General features: G+C 42.0%; 1 protein-coding gene and 1 non-coding gene across 2 annotated transcripts in view; one reads left to right on the top strand and one right to left on the bottom strand.

Moving 5' to 3' along the window:
• Positions 1 to 20,582, top strand: part of PPIL2 (peptidylprolyl isomerase like 2) — a gene marked incomplete in the record, with an annotated part of 2,081,325 nt that overhangs the window by 432,950 nt on the left and 1,627,793 nt on the right.
• Positions 15,783 to 15,855, bottom strand: TRNAR-CCU. The gene has a single exon. It is a non-coding gene; the product is annotated as a tRNA-Arg (tRNA).

Below are 20,582 nucleotides of genomic sequence, written 5' to 3'. Positions count from 1 at the left end.
GCGATCTCCAAGCATGTGACCTCACCCAGTTCGGATTTGTCAAGGGCAGATGTCCTTCAAGGATGCATCTGCAGTCCTTACATATGGGTTGTCCTGCCTCAGGCAGCCCTTCGGTCGTCCGGATTCCAAAGTCTGGGTCCGGCGTCAGCTGATGTCGCCCTTTTCCCCGACGTCAGAGCACCTGGGGTATAAAAGCATCAGCCGACACCATCTTCCCCAGTCTTTCTTGCCACGCGGTGCCCGTAGCAGAAGCAGTTCGCAAGTGCTGGTCGGCCAGCTCCTGTGATTTCAGCTACCGAAGTCTTCAAAAAAGCTAAGTACCCCGTTGGGGACTCTTTCTTGCCTCAGCCGATGTCAGATCAAACGGTTAAAGTTAATAATTGTTTAAAATGTGGGAAAGAAATACCTCATAAGGATTTCCGTTCTTACTGCTTACCTTGCCTAGGCCCAGACCACGACATCTCGGCCTGTACAGCCTGTGCTTCCTTCAATAGACGTACTCTTAGGCGTCGGGCAGAGTTTGCAGAGGAATATTTTGGGCAAATTTACTGTTATAAAATGCCGTCGGAGCTTCCGACAGCTCATTTACCCAAAAAACGTAAGGAGAAGGACCGACACACGCGGTCCGCGGTTCCGGCCGACTCCACGCCCAGGCCTACCGCTAGTGTCTCGGTCTCTGCTGAAACCGAATCTCTACCGATTCCGACCGATGACACCGCACAGCCGGTACCTTCGGTACCGGAGGCTTCCACTGGGTCGGTCTTAGAATTACCTTCTGAAACCGGTGCTCCGGAGATATCCGACACCATTTCTGTGGATAAAACTACCCCAGCACGTGGGGCAGCCAGGCCTCCTGTATACATGTCCATTAAGGCTTTTACTCGTGCTAATGCTGCTAAACAGCCAAAATCTCTCCCTCCCAAGGCTATTCCTCAGGGATCCTCTACAGGTTCACAAATTTTAAGCTTAGCTGAGGACCTTATCTCCTTAATCAGGGGCTCCCAGCCACACCCAGACAGGGGCTCTCAACCTCCTCCAGGCAAAAGGCCCAGGATTGAGCAGACAGATCCCCAGTCCTCTGATGAGGCCTCAGATGACTCTGCCCTTTCAGATTACCAGGAGGAGGCCTTTCCGGCCTACGAGGATTCTGATGCAGAGGAATCTATTCCCTTGGCCTCCCCCCCTGAAGAGTTGTCCTTTGGGGAGACCCTTCACTCTATGAGAGAGCATTTTAAATGGCAGGGCCAGGAATTCTCTGATTCCAGGAAGAGGTTAAGGACTTTTTTGCATTTGCTTCAACATAGACCTTTGGCTATTCCTCCTGTTTTAAATGTTATAGAGGATGTGTACTCAGAGTCTAGTATTTCCCCAGACTCCCTCCCTCCGGCTCCTGTCAAACCCGACCGGTACTACAGGGTCCCAGACACACATCTATTCCTTTACAAGGGCCACTCAGCTGACCCAGAGGGGCCTAAAGGGGTTGCAACCTCCACTACTAAGAACCCACTTCCTTCTGAAAGGGAATCCAGGGCCTTAGAGAGATGGGGTAAAAAAAGTGTACACTTCTTCCACTCTTTCTATGAGAGCATTGAATTGTCAATTCCATATGATACAGTATCAAGAATATCTGTTAGATGAATTGCATAAAAAACTTACCTCACCTGAACCCCTAGATCGCAAGGCGCTTCAGGATCTGGTGCATACCTCCCAGCAGGTTAGCAACCATTTTTTACAGTGTGGTTATGATGCATTGGAAGCTTCATGTAGGTCAGCAATGACAGGTGCAGTCATACGTAGACATGTTTGGCTGAAGGAACAAACACTGCCAGATCATGTTAAAGCAAAGCTTCTGGATGCACCCCTGGAAAAACAAGTTATTTGGTTCCACGGCTCAAGAGGTCTTAAAGAAATTTGAGGAAAAGGCTAAGTCAGTACAGACAGTCAAAGATTTTCTCCAGGTCCAACCACCAAGATTCAGCAGAAATTGACCTTCTAAGAATTAGTCCTTTCCAGACACAGACAGATTTCAAAGAGGTAAAAATAGGCATGCCAGAGGTAGAGGGCAAGCTAGAGGCTCCTACAGAGGACGTCAATGGCAGCCTCCTAACCAGAGAGGTGGTGCAGGACCTACACCTGCTGCACAAGGACAAACTCAATGACTTGAATTTGACCCCGCCAACCAGGGCTCAATTGGAAGCACCTTTGGGTGGAAAACTATCTTTATTCTCAGAAAATTGGCACATTATTACAAGGGACAAATGGATACTGCAAATAATAGACAAAGGATACAGATTCCATTTTCATACATTACCAAAAAGACAAGGCATGCCAAATCTGCCACCGAATCAAAGGACAGAGGCTTTCAAACAAATTTCCAACCTACTGCAAATGAAAGCAATAGAAAAGGTTCCTCTCATAGAACAAGGCCAAGGATTTTATTCCAGACTATTTCTTGTCCCAAGAAAAGAAAAGCAATGGAGGCCTATTCTGGACTTGTCCGCACTAAATACTTACCTCATTGTGCCAAAATTCAAAATGCTGACCTTACAGCAACTCCTTCCCATGCTGGGCAAGGGGTCCTGGCTGGTAACTCTAGACCTCAAGGAGGCATACCTGCATGTCCCTATCAGACAAAGTTGCAGAAGACACCTCAGATTTCTTGCAGGTTCAGAGCATTATCAATTCTCAGCATTGCCCTTTGGCTTATCTACTGCGCCCGGAGTATTCACGAAATGCCTGGCATCAGTAATTGCACATTGCAGACTTCAGGGGATTCAAATATACCCATACCTGGACAACTGCCTTATACAAGCGGACAGCCAACAAACATTGGTAAAACACTTGAATTATGCCATCCGCCTACTTCAGGCTTTGGGATACACAGTCAACATTCAGAAATCAAGACTTGTTCCATCCCAAAAAATTATTTTTCTGGGTGCAAAACTAGATACAACCACCCAAATGGCTTTTCTCACAGAAGAAAAACAGGAACAACTACCGGATTATTTCAGAAACCTGACAAAACAAACCCAACTGACTGCAAGGAAAATCCTGCAGGCCCTGGGTTTCATGGCATCTTGCATTCTTCTGATTCCACAAGCAAGGCTGCATATGAGGAAACTACAATGGTACCTAAGGAGTCTATGGTCTCATCACAGTCACAGCCTAGAAGCTTTGATCCCCCTCATTCCACACCTTCAAAAGGAATTTCTGTGGTGGGCCCAAGCAAGCCAGTCAAACATGGGTCTGCCTTTCAGCAAACCAAATATCAGCCAAACCATTACAATGGACGCCTCAGACCATGGATGGGGAGCACACATGGAGGGCAGATGCATTCAAGGACAATGGACACAAACAGAATTTCACCTGCACATAAACCAAAAGGAAATGCTGGCAGTGATACATTCAATCGAGGCCTTCAAGCACTTCCTACATCAAGGCCACCTGCTAATAAAGACAGACAGTACCACAGTTATGTGGTACATAAACAAGCAAGGAGGTACCCATTCTTACCCTCTTTGCAGGCTGGCAATGAATCTTTGGGAACTTTCTCTAAAACTCAATATAGAGCTGCAATCCCAGTTTGTACCAGGAAAAGACAATGTACTGGCGGACAGCCTAAGCAGAAACATCATGTATCCACACGAATGGATGTTGCACCCAGACACCTTTCTTCAAATAACACAATCATGGGGAAGGCCGGACATAGATCTTTTTGCCTCCCACCACAACCATCAACTGAAGAAATTTTGCACAAGGATATACCACCCACAAGCATGGAAAGTGGACGCTCTCTCTTTCAGCTGGAATACTCTAACAGTATATGCATTTCCACCTCTTCCGTTAATGACCAAGGTCTTACTGAAGATCAGGACAGAACAACCAAAAGTGATTCTGATAACTCCGGACTGGCCAAGACAACACTGGTACCCACTGTTAAGGAGCTTGACATGCACGGAACTGTGGCCTCTACCACAATGGCCACTTCTTCTGACACAGCACAACTACAAAACTCTGCACTCCAGCCTAAAAACCTTGCAGCTGACAGCCTGGAAAATACCTTGACTCCTCGCCTGGATAAACTATCCAAAAGGGTAAAGGATATCATCAAGGAAGCTCGGCGGCCTTCCACAAGGAAGGCATATTCATCAAAATGGAAAAGATTTCGCACTTGGAACGCCACAAAGGGCCAAGATCCGACAGTAATGAGTATTCCACATATTCTGGAATACTTGGCAGAAATGCTCCATAATGGCCTTTCTTACTCTTCCATAAAAATTCATGCTTCAGCAATTTCAGCAGAGTACAACACTGATCCACCTGTATTTTCTCATCCGCTGCTAAAGCAGTTTCTAAGAAGGGTAAAAAACATCAACCCTCCAAGGAAACCACCAGTGCCTACATGGGACCTTAACTTCATGTTGGAAAAATTAACTCTACCTCCCTTTGAACCAGCAGCATCTGCAGAACTACAGTTCCTGTCTTGGAAGACTGCCTTCCTTCTGGCTATAACCTCAGAAAGAAGAGTATCTGAGTTACAGGCCCTCATGGCAGTACAACCATTTCTTACCTTTCATCAGGACAGAGTCTCATTGAGAACCAATCCTTCATTCATGCCAAAGGATGGTATCCAGGGTCTCACTGAACCAAGCTATTCACCTGCCTACCTTCTTTCCAAAGCCACAAAATAAAGGAGAGAAACTTCTGCATACCCTGGACATTCACAGACAGTTGCGCTACTACTTGGACAGAACTAAGACTTACAGGAAAACTGACCAGCTCTTTGTAGCATATGCTGCTGGTGTACAAGGAACAGCAATTTCCAAACAGACAATTTCAAAAGGGATAGGGAATTGCATTCAATTCTGTTACTCTTTTCATGGCAAAACTGTGCCAGCCAACATTAGACCTCATTCCACCAGAGCCACAGCCACCTCCACAGCCTTCTTAAGAGGGGTGGCTACAAAGGACATCTTAGAAGCTGCTACATGGAGCTCCGTGCATACATTTTCCAAGCATTACAACTTACCTTTATATTCCAGATCCAGAGCAGGCTTTGCTACTGCAGTCCTGCAGGGCATTTTAGCTACACCATCCTTTTCTTAGATCCTACCACCCCCAGCTTGGCTATGGTATTCTACTCATATGTAAGGACTGCAGATGCATCCTTGAAGGACATAGTACAGTTTTGTACCTACCATAAATGTAGATGTCCGATAGGTATGCATCTGCAGTCAGGATTTCCCTCCCTCCTACCCCTCTGTGGTATTCCTTGAGTATTTATCCCTCTTTCTAGCTAGCTGGCGTTATCTATTATGGTGTATTTGTTTTATATTACTGTGCATGTTTGGAATTTTTTGCATCTCTCCAAATTTAGCCTTCATTAGAGGGCACCTGGCATCTGGGGCAAGAAAAACTGAGGAAGATGGCGTCGGCTGATGCTTTTATACCCCAGGCGCTCTGACGGGGAAAAGGGCGACATCAGCCGACGCTGGACCCAGACTTTGGAATCCGGCCGACCGAAGGGCTGCCTGAGGCAGGACAACCCATATGTAAGGACTGCAGATGCATACCTATCGGACATCTACATTTATGGTAGGTACAAAACTGTACTATCTTGCCTGTTGAACCTGGTTGACTTCTTTGAGACTGTCACCAAGGCCCTGGATGATGGAAAGTCAGTGCATACAGCTTACCTTGACTTGGTCAAGGACTTTGACACAATCCCCCACTCGGGCATCATCAAAAAGCTAACACAACTTGGCGTAAATCCCTATCTTATCATTTGGGTGACCAGTTGGTTCACAGACAGGACCCTGAAAGTCAAAATAGGTGCCTCCACCTCTGATAGCAGACCTGTCATTAGTGGAGTTCCCCAGGGATCTGTCCCGAGACCCCCACTGTTTTGCATCTACTTTTCAGAGGTCCAGGCAAAGTCAAAAGGCCTGTGGCTGACCAAGTTTGTGGATGACTGTAAGTTTGGGTGCTGTCATTGACTACCCAAATGATAACATACTGCAAGAGGGCCTCAAAGCAACTAATGTCTGGTGCTAAAGTAATGGCCTCAAGCTAAATGCAAAAAAATGTATCATACAATTTGGAAAAACACAGCCCCTACTGATAACCACATCAACAGCACCCCCCCCCCCTAAGCACACAACCTGTGGTGAGAGACCAGGGCACTTAGGTTGATAACCTCACATTTGACCATCATATACTGGCAGTGGTCAGAAAAGACTTTTACTTGGTTCATCTCATAAGTAAAGGGATTACATCCAGAAAAAAGGAGGTTATTACCTCTCTGTACTCCTCCCTCATTAGAACAATAAATGAGTATAGTGCCCCGTTTTGGTTTGTACCTCTCCAACCATCTGCACCAACTGGAAAGGCCACTGAAATACCTCACAAAGAGAGTCCATGGCCTCCAACACTTGTCCTATGTGGACAGGCTCAAATCACTATCACTCTATTCGGTATTGGACAGATTGCTCAGGGGTGATCTGTGTTTCTTTCATCTGCAAGGGAATCTCGGATCCTGCCCTATTAGAGATGCTCCATATCTGTAATTGTAACTCCACATACATTACCCGCTTGAAAGGCCTGAATCTAATATGCGACATCAACAAAACCTGCTCGAGAGACAGGTTTGTCTCCCAGAGGCTGCCCTGTCTCTGGAATAGACTTCCCATACATGCCAAACAGAGCACTTTGCTGACCATCTTCAAGTATAATGTTATTGAGTTATGGGAAACCACAAATTTGTTACAGGGGTTCCATCTGTCTCCCTCATTAACGGGGTGACAGGGGCTGATTGACATGTCTTTTGGGGATGAACTCTTGGCTAGGCTTGTAGGTACCCCAGGGCCATTAGCCTAGTAGCCTTCTATGAAATAAACCGAGACAGTCAAGGAAGGAAACAGCTTCAATCCTTCTACATTCATTATCTGATCTCATATTTAATGATTAATTATCGGGTTCATAAGTTGTCATCTTGCATACACTAGGTTCATATTTGGCAGTCGTTTGTTTTGTGTTGAAGTCATTGCCAATCATTGTGGTTCAGCTTGTTTAATGAATTCATAACTACCATTTTCAGCACAATCCTTATGGCAACAGTTTTCAGAATCTTCTGTGATCGAGCTTTATTATGCAGCATGCTCCTTCTCTCCACACAAGTATTCTGTGCATATCTTTTTCTCCATCATAAAAAAAAAAAAAAAAAAAAAAAAAAAAAAAACTTTTAATCATGTAGTTTAGCTGCTAATATCTGATTAAATACACAGTTCATAACTTCTCGGTTGATTTTTCTACAGTCTAACAGACTTCATTTTCCATAAAGCAAAAAAACAGTAAAACAAGGCTCCAGACAATATAAGCTTTATTAAATAAAACCATCACTTTCCCTCTATGCTGAGGACTTAATCAGACCTCATCTTATGGTTGTATCCTCTTATCCTATCTTATAACAAACTTGTAGCTGTACAATCAATATAAGGCAGTAAAGTTATTTTTAAGTATTTATTTGTTTACACTTTGTTGACAGGGTTAGTCCCACTAGGCCAGTGACCCCTTTTTAGAGGACATCTAAAGTGGTACTCATACTGACTAGATGACACATGCTCATATTTATATAAGCCATCCAAGAAACAGCAGTTAAAAAAGGAAGCCACAGAACTACATTTGCTGTTCTGTTTTCTAATGGCTTTAATATCTTTTTATAATTGCATCAGTTTGCATGGTGTTGTTGGGGGGGGGGGGGGTTGTTCCCTTGTATAGTCTGTTTTTATTTATTTATTTTTTTTTAAACAAGAAACATCTTTATTAAATTATCATTTATGACATAGGCAATCATACATTTACATAAATGAAAACAAACCATATTGATGTAATCCCAGCTGCAAATATTTTATATCACAAATCATATTGATATAATAGTTGGAAACCTTATACTACATATATAATCTACCCAATCATTGTCAGACATTCCATAACGCATTCAGTTCCCGCCTTCTTTTAAACCTCATTCCTTCCCTGTATGTATTGTTCCCACAGCTCCCATTTTTTCCCTAAGTAATTTGCTCCTACCCATTTTTAAAAAATCCAATTCCAGTTTTTTTTATTTGTTACTATATTCAGTACTTCTAGTACAGTTGGTTTAGATTTTGTTTTCCATTTTCTAGTAATTGCTTTTTTGGCAGCCACCATAATTAGACTCAACAAGGCCTTAATATGTCTATGTAATTCAGATTCTGTATCCTAGCTCAGAAAAATAATTTCCCTAGTTACTACACCAGTTTGCTCACCCAGTATCTCCAACAGAGTAGTCTGCAGGGAATCTTAAAAGTCTGCCAATTCATTACACTCCCAGAAAAATATTTTAATTACCTATTTCTTCCCAATTACACCTCCAACATTTGCTGTCTACTTGAGGAAAAATTCTCTGGAGTCTACTTGGGGTATAAAAATATCTATGTAAACATTTCATAAGTTCATAGGTAGGTACTAAGCTATCGGCCCTAGGGCCTATACAAGCCCAGCCAAAAAGGTACCCTGGGTTTTGCCACCCAAGAAAATTATTTTCCTGTGCCACTGTCGAGCAGAGCCACAGAAGTGATCCCCGTGGTGAATTTCCTGTTTCCCATTCAATCATCAAGATTTTTCTTGAAGAGTACTAATGAGGAGCTTTGTTTGATATAGATAGGTAGTTTATTCCGGAGTATGGGAAGTCTCTGGGACAGGAATCTATCCCTCCGGCATGTTCTGTTTATTGTGGTGACAAGGTTTAGGTCCCTAGAGTGTGTAGCTCAGAGGGATTGGGACTTCTTTAAGAATTTTTCAAGCAAAAATCCTAAATCTTCTAGATTTTGTTGCATATTTGGAAGATATACATATATCCCCCATTGTTTTTGTGAACTGCTTATCCAATCTCTCTTCCCACTCCTGTATAACCTCCTCTGATTGATTCTTATAGTTATCATGCAATATTTTATATGCTGTGCTAATTATTCCTTTTTTTAATGGCAGCCCCTTTCTACATCCTTCTAAAAACTATACCAGTGCTAGTCTTGCATTTAGGACTCCCTTATTTCTTTCTGTTTCCCTATACTTTGATATAAATCCTTGATAGGGAACACAGTCTCTAACCTGCAGTCCAAATTATTGGCATCTTGCTATTTTATTATCTTTCCCTGTCTAGTTATTTGCTCCCAATACCTTGGTTGCAGGTTTTCTCCAATAAATTCCAGTCCCCCCCCCAACCTATTGTCTGTATCCCTAATTGCAGTCATCCCTATTGACAGAATCTCCTTCCTCCATTCCCATGTTGGCTTAGTTCTAAGAATACTTTCTCTTACTTTATGAATATAATATTTTGTATGATTATTGATATTCTCCTTAAAGATCTGCATCCAGAAGTACAGTCTCTCTTTGTTTCTTGAGCTTCCCATGTGTTTCATCATCATCATCCCTTTCCGCTTTGAATTATAGGTTTTGCTTGTGCTGTGTATATGAGCCTTAACTGTTTAGCTGTGTAATACCCCTTCAAATCGAGTAATCCCAATCTGCCTTGTTCTGTTGGAAGAATCACTTTATCCCAGTTGACTGTTGCCGTCTTCCCTCCCAGAAAAATCCTTCAGCTGTTCATTGATTGCTATCCACAACTTCTACTCTGGTTAATAAAAATATGCCTTACCTGTGTATAAGACTAAATGGACTAAAAACATTTTTACTTCTTGCAAGTTACTATCCATATCCATATAACAGTTTTTTCCAATTTCTCAGTTTTTGTATTATCTTTTGTTTAGTCTATTCCCACATATCCTTAGCTGCCACACCGAAATAATTTTTAATCCATGCTCCTAAATTCTTCATTTTATCATCTCCTTATAAATATGGATATTACTGCACCAGTTCATGTATGGGTACATAATTTACCACTATTACTTTTTAGATTCTTTAATTTTATATACCGAAAAGATATGAAACTGTCTCAAAGTATTCCACAAATACTGTAATGTCCTTTTCTGGTTTTGTCGGCTATAAAATAATATAATCTGCAAATAGAGCCAGCTTTTCTTGACTACCATACCATTTATATACTTGAATTTATGAGTCCCTTATTTTCTTTGTCAATGGTTCTAAATATAATGCAAATAATAAAGGCAAGAGGACATCTCTGCCAGATTCCTCTGCTCAAGCAGAAATTATCAGAGAAGATCTCACCCACTTAAATTTTTGGCTCCAATACCTCATATATCCTCCTAATCAACCTTATTTTATCAAGAATCCAAATTATTCCATTGCCCAGCTCATAAAGAGTCCCTGCTTACTGTGTCAAATGCTTTCTCTGCATCAAGACCCACCAACAACAGTGGTATTTTCTTCCATTCTGCTTTCCTCTGGACCAAAAGTGTTCTGTTAATGTTGTCAAATGTTTGCCTCCCCTTCACAAAACCACATTGATCCATATCTATCAGTTTTGGCATCACTTTTGCCATTCTTTTAACCATTATAAACATAACCAATTTATAATCATGGTTTAGTATAGAAATGAGCCTGTATGGAGTTGGATCTAATGCATCTGTACCCTCTCTGACTATTACAGCTACCACCGCTTTCTTCCAGGATGTTGCAACTTCTCCTCCACTTAAAATACTGTAAAACAAAAGCTTCCAGCTCTCTATCAGATTTTCCCTCCGAGCTTCCAAACTGCCACAGGAATACCATCTATTCCTGGGGACTTTCCAGTAGACTTGTTGTACATCACCATTTTCATCTCATCTCCTCCTATCCTGTTAGTAATTGAGCCTCATCTGCCTATAACCTTGGCATATTTAATTCTTCCATTTATACCTTTTATTGATTTTCATACGTCTCTGCTTTATACAGCCCTTCATAGAATTTCCGAAATATTTCTAATACCTTTACAGGGACTCTTGTTATCTTCCTTTGTTATAGGCTTCCTAAGCTTGGTGAAAGCCCTTTCTATTTTTTGTTGCTTGAATCATTTTGTTAAAAGTTTTTGTGCTCTAGACTTATCAAAAAGCAGTTGCTTAACAGCAGTCTTTCTAAAAATCATACATATTATCAAGGTAATCCCTTATTTTCTGTTTAGCATTCTGCAGTTCCTCCTCCCCTCCTCTTGTTTGAGATTTCTCCTATTCTGCAATACTTTAACATGTCATTCACACTGAATAATTCTTATTACTTCTTAACCATATCTCCATTTCTTTTATTTCCACCTTATTTTTAAACTACCCCAATTTAAGTTGATCACACCTCCCAGCTATATTTTCAGAAGAAAATTCTATCTGCTGTAATAGCTCCTGAATAATTTCCACTACCCATTCCTTAAATTCCTTTCTTTTCAACAAATAGGAGGAGGGAAAGAGCTAGTGTCACATTTTTATTTCATTACCTTGTGTTTTTATTGTAGTTAGTATCGGTGCATGATCTGAAATAGTTATTGGGTGTGTGTCAAGACCTTCTATTAAATGCTCATGTTTCTGTAAAATGTAAATTCTGTATAGCCTAGCCCAGTTTTTGTATCTTGGGGAATATGTAAATCCACTCCAAACTCCTAGTACTGAATTGATATCTTCCATGCCAAATATTTTCTTAAATTTCTTCAAAAGTTTACCCTCCTTTGTTATACTTTCCCTTTGGGGCTCCTGGACACATTTTCGTCATTGCAAATCAAATTCCAGTCCCTACCTATAAATAATGTTCCTTGATGAAGACTGATTATTTCTCCCAGAATTTTTTTAAGCTACAGTATAGCAGTTTTGGATGTAATGTAAATACATATCAATGTAATCCTCCTCCTTGCCAGTAGCCCCTTAGTGCTACAAATCTACCAGTATTATCTTTTTGTATCCTCTTCTGTCACTATTGGAGCTCCTCTTGCAGTTAATATAAGTACTCCTCTTTTCCTGTGTCCCAGGTGTTCCATGAAAAACTATCCGGAAAACCTTTCTTTATCAAATTCACATGTTCAGTTTTTCAAAGTGTGCCTCCTATTACATAGCTATTTGCATGCTACATTTTTTAATACAGTTCACTATTCTTTCTTTTTTGTATTTATCTATGAAACCATTGACATTTAAAGACTTTACAGAAAGTGTCATTGTATTAAAAATGTATTATTCCCACCTTTTATATATAACAGCTTTTTTTGCTAAATGTCTATTTCCAGCTTTCATGTTACAGTCATACACTGTTTGGCAGGTTGAACTTTTTTATGCAGTTGTTTGTTGTTGTTGTATCCATTTGAGCATATGTCACATCTTATCGAAAGCCATCAAACAAAAAAAGCAAGCACCCCACCCAATACCCCCTAAAACCTATTAACTTAATACCAACACACAAAACTTTGTACGGCTTCAAATATTGAAGTTTTACCCTTATAGTAAGAACAAAAGTCCCAAACTGACAGCTGCACTCATAGACTTGAGTTAACCTAAGGCAAAGGTTATCCAAGACACTTGGTGCAGCCTGTGCTTCTACTAGGTACTGTCTGGTTTTGTCTTATTTTTATAGCTATCCCAGCTGGGAAAGCACCTGAATACTTTGATAATATTGCCTCTAGCCAAGACACAGAATTGCTAATAAGCATACTTTTATTTGCTAGAAAAAAAGCCTTATAATCAATATTCTTTCATGTATTTGTTTTCTCTTAAAACTTGTTACTAGTTCAAGCTAAGGGCCTTAATCCAGTCATTTCCCCCATGCAAGAGTGAGGAAAAAGCACATTCATTTTTCTTTTGTCATGCTGTTTTAACCAGACTTTTTTTTTACATTGCAGTGCTTACATTTCTTAAAACTGAACAAGGAGAAAGAGAAAAAAAACAGGAACACCTGTTTACAGTAGTATCCTCATTATACTTAAAAACAACTGGGAAGACTTTACTTTGTAGTATGCAAAGAAAATCATGCCCTATAAAATTAACACCATTAGAAAATTTTTTTTGGTACTTCATTAACTTTCTCCCTCCTCTTCCCCTCCCCTAAGTATTTTTCCAAATATTAGTGACATGAAGTAGGGCATAGACCTTCGAGTCCCTGACAAGTCCAAAGAAATTCAATATTTCCAGATTTTCTTGTTCTGTCATATTTCACAAATATAAATATTGCTTTGTGATCCAGCATTTGTCAATTTCCAAGTTACTGGTTTTATTCCAGTTCATCTCCATCTCCCAAATCCAGTCTCTGCTTCATTTTCAACATACTCTTGATTCTTCTAGTCAACTGTCTCACTCCCTTGCTTCTCTACAACATTTTCCATTGAAAATTTGGAAGATATTTCACTGGCAGTGTCTCTCTGTGGTCTTTACCAGAAGAACAAGAAGCAGAATATTCTTCTGTTTCACAGCCACTTTTTCTTGGACAAATTTTGTATTTCCTCCTAAGCATGTACTTTGTAAAAAATATATATATATTTTGTCCTTCTAGGGAAGAATGTTTTGAAGATAGCTGCGTACAACAGTTTGAATCTCACTCCTGCTTCTTGCATTCCCTGAATAGCAGAATAAATTTTCTCCTATTCTGCCTGGTGTGTGTGTGTTCATTCTCCACAAACACTCTTCTGTCTCCCACTTTTAATGTTTTTCCTTCTGCTGCAGTTTTGTTGGAATAAATTCCAACTGGTAGGTTTGCCTCTTTACTGTTAAAGGTCTAGGGTGCTTTCTCATAGCCAGGTATGGGGCATACGTATTATGTGCCCTTTCAGTTAACAACTCCTGCTGTGGAATATTAGTCCATTTGCTTATTTGTGCTTTCATAAAATGAGTACAGCCTGTTCCTTCCAGCTTATGTGGTACAGCTGAACATCTCAAGTCTCCCTACATGCTCTGTCTCTGTCCTCTAATTCTGTTATTTTTGAAGCATCTGTTCTTGATCAGTCTCACATTTAGCCAGTCCTTTCTTCATTTTGTCTGATTTTTGCAGTTTATTAACTAAACTGAATATCTGTTTAAAGCTTCTTCCATTTTTTCCAGCCGTTTGTTGTTTGAGTTGATATGCTCCATCAGTATTTTAATCATGTCTGTGCAGTTGTTTTATGCTTTCCTCTAGGTTACTACTGGAAGTCATGTCTGGAGCTTGCACTGCTTTCTGCTGAACAGCTGCAGTACTTTTCCCAGTTAGTGTTTTTTTCCCTCACCTTTTGTAGATGATTTTCCTTCAGGTCCTCTGTATTTTTTCCTTTCATCCAGGCAGTGCACTTACTAGCCAGTTACTGAAATTTTCCCAGAAATAAGTCTACTGGTCTTCTCTACTGAGTTTGTCTTCACACTGGGAGTGCTAAAATTAAGCTGTCACTCCGTGGGTATCCATCTTGGAAGTAGAACTAAAGTTACTGTTAATACAAATTGCAGTTCTTGTTTTTCAGTACTGCAGTGACAGACAAGCTTCCAGTATGTGGATGACAGCAGAGTTATTTTTAAATAACATTACTTACTGACTTGTTCTGCCAGCACCCAGTTACAGTGAGAGCAAATATGAATATTATGCAGAAGCCTTTGAAGAAGGAACAATTTTAAGTAGTAAAACTGGTTATGCATCCTCTCCCGTAATTAAGTGGAGTTCCTGCAGCAGGTCACTCCCTAATTGGTCAGACTTAGAGTTTTTTCCTTCCCATTTCTTCATAGTCTGAGAGATTGCTGTCCTTACCAGAGATTGATATCAAAGTACAGGCAAAGAGAAAAAGGGATAGAGGAGCCCTAAATGAAGGACCTGCTGTTGTAAAGTGTATGATAAAATCTAGAACAGAAGCTGCTGTTGACAAAGGAGATAATTAGTAGGGCATACAAAATATTGCATGAAAACTGTAATCCATTGGGCAAGGTTAGAAAAAAATGAGAAGAGAGACTGGAAAAGCATTTTACAAAGGAAACACTGGGAGGACATATGTATGGCTCCTAAGAATGGAGCAATGTACAGAAGGTATAGGATTTTTCTAGGAAGTATTTGCACAGGTTTTTTATACCCTTAGCAGACTTCAAATCATATTTCCTGTGGTAGATGGCAAATGTTGAAGGTGTTGTGGGGAAGAAAGAGGTAACTGGGAGCATGTTTTTTGAGAGCGTAATAATTTGGCAGGTTTTAAAAATTCCCCAGAGAGCATTGTGCAGATATATTGGGGAGTAAATGGCTGTAACTAAGGAAATTATTTTGAGCTGGGACACAGGATCCAAATTGCCTAGACATACTAGGGCCTTATTCAGTTTAATTCTGTTTTCTGACGAAAAAGCAATTACTAGAAAATGGACCAAATATAGTTGAAGTATTGAATATTATAAAATAATTAAAAGAATGGGAGAAGGGTGTTTAGAAAAGGAAATGAGCAAATTACATAGAAATGGTATTTGTAGGGGCAGTACATGTGGTATAATGTTCAGGAAGGGGAGTGAGGTTTAAGGGAAGGCAAGCATTTGAACAATTTATGCAATTATGGACTTCAAAGACTTGTTAATAAAGAAAAATGTATGATATATATAATGTGTAAATGGAAGTAATCTTGTTTGTTTTCTATTTATGTACAAATGCCTGTGTCTTAACTAATAATTTAATAAAGGCGATAAAACATTTTCATCATGTGTCTTCTTCAGATTGGTAGAAGACGTTTTATTTATTTATAGGTTCATAGGTTAGTACTAGGCTAACTGCCCTTTTTGGGCCATTTGAAGACTAGCCAGTTACCCCATGTGAGAATCAAACCTTGCACCTTGTGTCTTTAAGGTAAATACCTTAACCATTATGTCATCCTCCCACCCTTAAAATTATATCACCCCAGATGGGATTTGAACCCACAATCCTTGGCTTAGGAGGCCAATGCCTTATCCATTAGGCCACTGGGGCCTGACAAATTGACATTTGTTTATTGGGAAAGTTTGAGCGGGTAATAAATACTGATTTTCAGTGCAGGCCAGGGGAAAAAAGCTCCAGAGAGTTAAATGACATCAAATAAAACACAAGTACAAATGTAATTAAAAACCGCATATATGCATACAGTTTGATAGTGGAATACATAGGATACAGTAAAGCATGAGAAGACACCACTGATATAAAAATAAAAAAATGACTATTAAATATGGCAATCATAAAGTATAAGAAGCATAGACTACTATGCTAAGAAGTAAAAATAAAAAAATGTTCAAGTCCAGTCTAAGAGTGGTGAGAGGGTAGGTGTTGAAAGGTATAGATATATAGTATGATAAGAGGTTAGTATTTATTAATATAAATCACACAGGTCAGTTGCATGGGCATAGCCATGAGTTGGTGAGAAATTCTTTGAAAGGGGACTTAAATACGTGTAGGCTAGATATAATTCGGATTCAATTTGGGATAGATTTCCACAGTTTGGATATGCAGTGTGAGTATAATCTTTGCCCCATACTTGTTTTGCTTTATACACTTCAAGCAGGTTTTTGTCTTGAGTGTGCAGGGAGCTATTTGGGAGACAACCATTTTAATAAAACAAAAAAATGCTTTGCTGTCACTTTTGAGATGCTTAAAATACTTGTAAATTGGCAGCTGTTCTGTGTGTGATACTTTTTTTTAAATGGGTAGGAATGGCACATAATTAAAGCTAGAATATATGAGTACTGCCATTATTTAGACACAAAATGTTTGCTAACATTTATGTAAGCATACTTTGACTTGAAATAATTTCATTCAGTTTATATTTTTTGTTTTAGTTAGTGTAGGGTATGATTTTAGAGGAGAGAATGCTGATAATCTGTTGTATGTAAAGGAATTTAGGTGGCTTTAAAATCTTGTGTTCCAGCTATTCCCAGTAGCATGGTTTGCATCAATCATCTTTTTTCCAGTTTGTGCATGAGTTCAGGGTGCTATATCAACAGTGACCATCCCTTAAAGCCTGTGTTTACACTGATGGGTGGCTAGAACTGCCCTGCCACATGATTCTTTTAATTTAATTATCTTAAAGCAAAATCATTGACACGTTAGTTGTGTTCTTTTATCTAATGTTTTTATTTTACAATGCTAAATGGCTTAATGTTAAGTTGTCAATCTCGCCTTCATTCTTGCTTGATGGGTTCGGAGCCGATCCTCGGCTCCGACTGGGCACTTGCTTTAGCTCGAGAACTCCTTTTACCAGCTCGAGGCAGCCCCATATCCCATGATGCAAGGCAGGAAGTACCCAGATCTCGCTTGCCGCTTGGGAGGTCTTCTTTACCAGCTCCTGGTAAGTAATTCACATTTGTGACTTTTAAGCCCCTTTTAGTTAAAACTATTTGTTTTGATAGTTTAACTTTAAATTTAACTTTTCTGACAGAAATCCCTGTCTCTCTTAATTTTTTAGTCAGTTAATTTCCTATCCCATCCCCCTGTTAGGGTGTGTGTTGGTATTTTTACTAAATACCTTTTGGTATTAGTTTAATTTAATTGGACTGGTGTGTGTGTGTTTTGTTAGGCACCATGTCTAAAGAGAGGGTTTCAGGTTTTAAGAAGTGTGACTCGTGCTGTCAGAAGATGTCTCTGACAGACGGTCACACTTCTTGCCTGTACTGTTTAGGCCCTCTTCACCTGCAGGACTCCTGTGCTATTTGTCACTCCTTCAGCCAGAGAGTCCTGCAGGAGAGAAGGAATAAGTTGATTCTCAGGGGTCTTCTTAAGCCGGAGGGCTCTCCCGCCAACTCGGCCCCACAAAAATCAACTAAATCTGCCAAGACCCAGGCTTCTGTTTCTAAGCCTGTGGCCTCAGAGTCGAGATCGGCCCGGCTGGAGCCGATTCTGGATCCACTAAGCTTTCGGCGATGGCTATCGGTGCCGAATCTGCTGACCACTGTGGTGTCGGTTCCGACCGCTCCGACACCCACGTGTACGGCATCGGTGTCGGCTCCGATCGGCTCCGACACCCATGTGGCATAGGCATCGTGTCGGCTCCGATCGGCTCCGACACCGTTACTTTGTGGCTGTATCGGCTCCGGCTGGAGCCGATACATCGAGCGTTCTGCGGCTCCGAAATCGGTGCCGACAGAATCAGTAGTATCGGCTCGATGACCCATTCCAGGAAGAGGTCGAGGTCTCCTTCATTGGAGCCGATACTTTCGGCTCCGCCTCGCCTCTTCTATCGAACGGAGACATCGGAGCCGACCTTCAAGGTCATCCAGGTTATCAGACCATGACCTAGAGAGAGTGGTCAGTAGATTGCTCAAGTCACAGGTACTGGCCCAAATGCTACACAGTCTGTCTCAGCAGACGACTGTTGGTCCACACCCCGTTACAGTTCCTCCTTCAACTCTACCCCAGAGCTTGGAGTTGGAGTCTTCGGGCATGGTTACTGCTACGGCTGGAGGACGGATACCTTCTGTTCCTTCAGCCCCTACTCTTATCTCCTCTTCCTTAGATTGATTCGGTGGTCGGGCTTCCATGGTCTCCTCCATCAGGGTGTGTGGCATGCGACGCTTGTCCGAACCCGCTCTTCCCCTTGGAGCCTCGGCCTTGGTGAGCTCGGCTCCGACATCTGCCTCGAGGCTTCCCTTCGTGGCCCCTGCAGTTCCTAGCTCTTCGGAGCGGGGTCTCTCGGACCTGCCTGGGAGGGGAGCATTCGAGGTGATGAAGAGTGTACTGGCCACTGGTATCAGTCAGCAGTCTCTTCCCGTAGCTCCTCCCTCTATTGTACCTGTTGACATCTCTGCCACTACGAAGAGTACAAGACCCAGAGATCCTCCGCCTCAGGTTTCCCCATTGGGAATTTCCCCCTCTTCCGAGGATTCTCCTGATGTTTCGGGAGATCCTCCTAGGAAGAGGACTTGTAAGAGGAAGCATGTAGACTCCCCTGAGTCTGTCACTTCGGATACTGACTTTGATGAGTCAGAGGGATCCCCTAGATCCCCCTCTGAGGATGTCTCCTTCTCAGACATCCTAGAACTTCTGAAACAGAGGGGAAACTGGCCCACCAACAATCCCTCTGAGGATGAGTCAGTATACCTAGAGGCGTTTGGATCTCGGCCCTCCACCTCCTGGGTGTCTCCCCTTCGACCCCTTATGCAGGTTATTGCACCCAGCGTGGACAGCTCCTGACTCTGTAGAGCCAGTCCCTAGGAGGCCTTCTAAATTTATAACTGCCCCTAGTGACAAACAATTCCTTACCAAGGGTGTCCCCGCTGATGCCATGGTGGTGGCTGCGGCCACCAAAAGGAACTTGCAGATCCTTCCGTGCCGCCCATCCTCCTAATAAGGACTCTAGGACCATGGATAGGTATGCAAGCGGATGTTTTCCTCAGCGACCTTTGCTATGCTCGCTGAATTATCTTTGTCACTTCACCAGACTCCAGAGAGATATCCTGAAGGAGCTGGGAGAAGTAGTTCAGGATCCTACAGCTGCAGGGGCCCAAGAAAAGATTGCTTCGCAGCTAGGAACCCTCAATTCCATTGCTAACTCCTCCATGCGGCTAATATCTTATGCTGCTGATGGAGCAGTAGAGCCGCAGGCACAGTTGTGGCTCTTAGACGCCAAGCCTGGATGCGGCTATGTGATTTTGGATCCCTTTAAGGCGTCCTTCACAAATTCTCCCTTTGATGGGTCAGCTTTGTTTGGCCCTCAGGTGAAGGAAACCTTGACCAGGTGTGAGCAGGACGGCAAGACTCTTTCTGCTGTTGGAGTCCGTTTTCCACCCCTTCTAGGCCTTATCCCAAAGGACAGAAGGGTGGGAAGATGTGGTTCCGTGAATCCCAAGGAGTCACGCCGATTCACGTGGTCAGTTTACCCCTAGAGGCAGAGGGGTAACAACAACAGACGCCTCTAGAGGCAGAGGGGTCCGAAGAATCAGGGCAACAGGGAGACTCTTCCTGAGAAGCCCTTTCAGCAACCCTGAGGTGTTGCCCGGCTGTCCCTCCTTGGAGGCAGACGGGGGAAGATTATCACTGTACCCAGAAGCCTGGCATTCCCTCACTCAAGACAGATGGGTACAGTCGATCATATCCAAGGGTTACATAATTCCTTTCGAGGAAAGTCCCTTCCTCAAGTTCCCTTCCAGATGTACCACCCGGTCTAAGGGACATTGCAGAGTTAGAGATCGCAAAACTACTGCAAAAGAGCCATTCAGCCAGTCACAATAGACCATTCAGAGCCGGAATCTACTCAAGGTTCTTTTTGGTCCCCAAAGACGGGAGACTGGAGACCAATATTGATCTCAGCAGACTCAACAAGTCTGTCAGGAAGACAAGATTCAATGGTCACTCTTCAGTCAATTCTGCCCTTCTTACAGAAGGACAACTGGATGTGCTCAATAGATCTTCAGGATGCGTACTATCACATCAAAATTCACAGACGCTCCAGGAGATTTCTCCGCCGGCTGGGGTCCAGTCATTTCCAGTTCAGAGCCCTGCCCTTTGGTCTCACTACAGCCCCCAGAGTGTTCACCAAATGCATGGCAGTGGTCACGGCTCACCTGAGACGCCAAGGATTCCAGGTGTTTCCGTATCTCGACGACTGGCTCCTGTCAGCCACCACCAGGCATCAGCTTATACAAGCCAGGGATTACACAATAGACCTTTGTTCTCATTTGGGCATCTCAGTCAACTACGAAAAGTCATCCTTATCGCCCTGCCAGTCTATT

Source organism: Protopterus annectens, chromosome 4.part0, assembly GCF_019279795.1.
Source record: "Protopterus annectens isolate FY-2018-M chromosome 4.part0, PAN1.0, whole genome shotgun sequence".
Taxonomy (NCBI): domain Eukaryota; kingdom Metazoa; phylum Chordata; order Ceratodontiformes; family Protopteridae; genus Protopterus; species Protopterus annectens.
The sequence above is the reverse complement of the archived record's forward strand: the minus strand, read 5'-3'. Positions and strand labels throughout refer to the sequence as shown.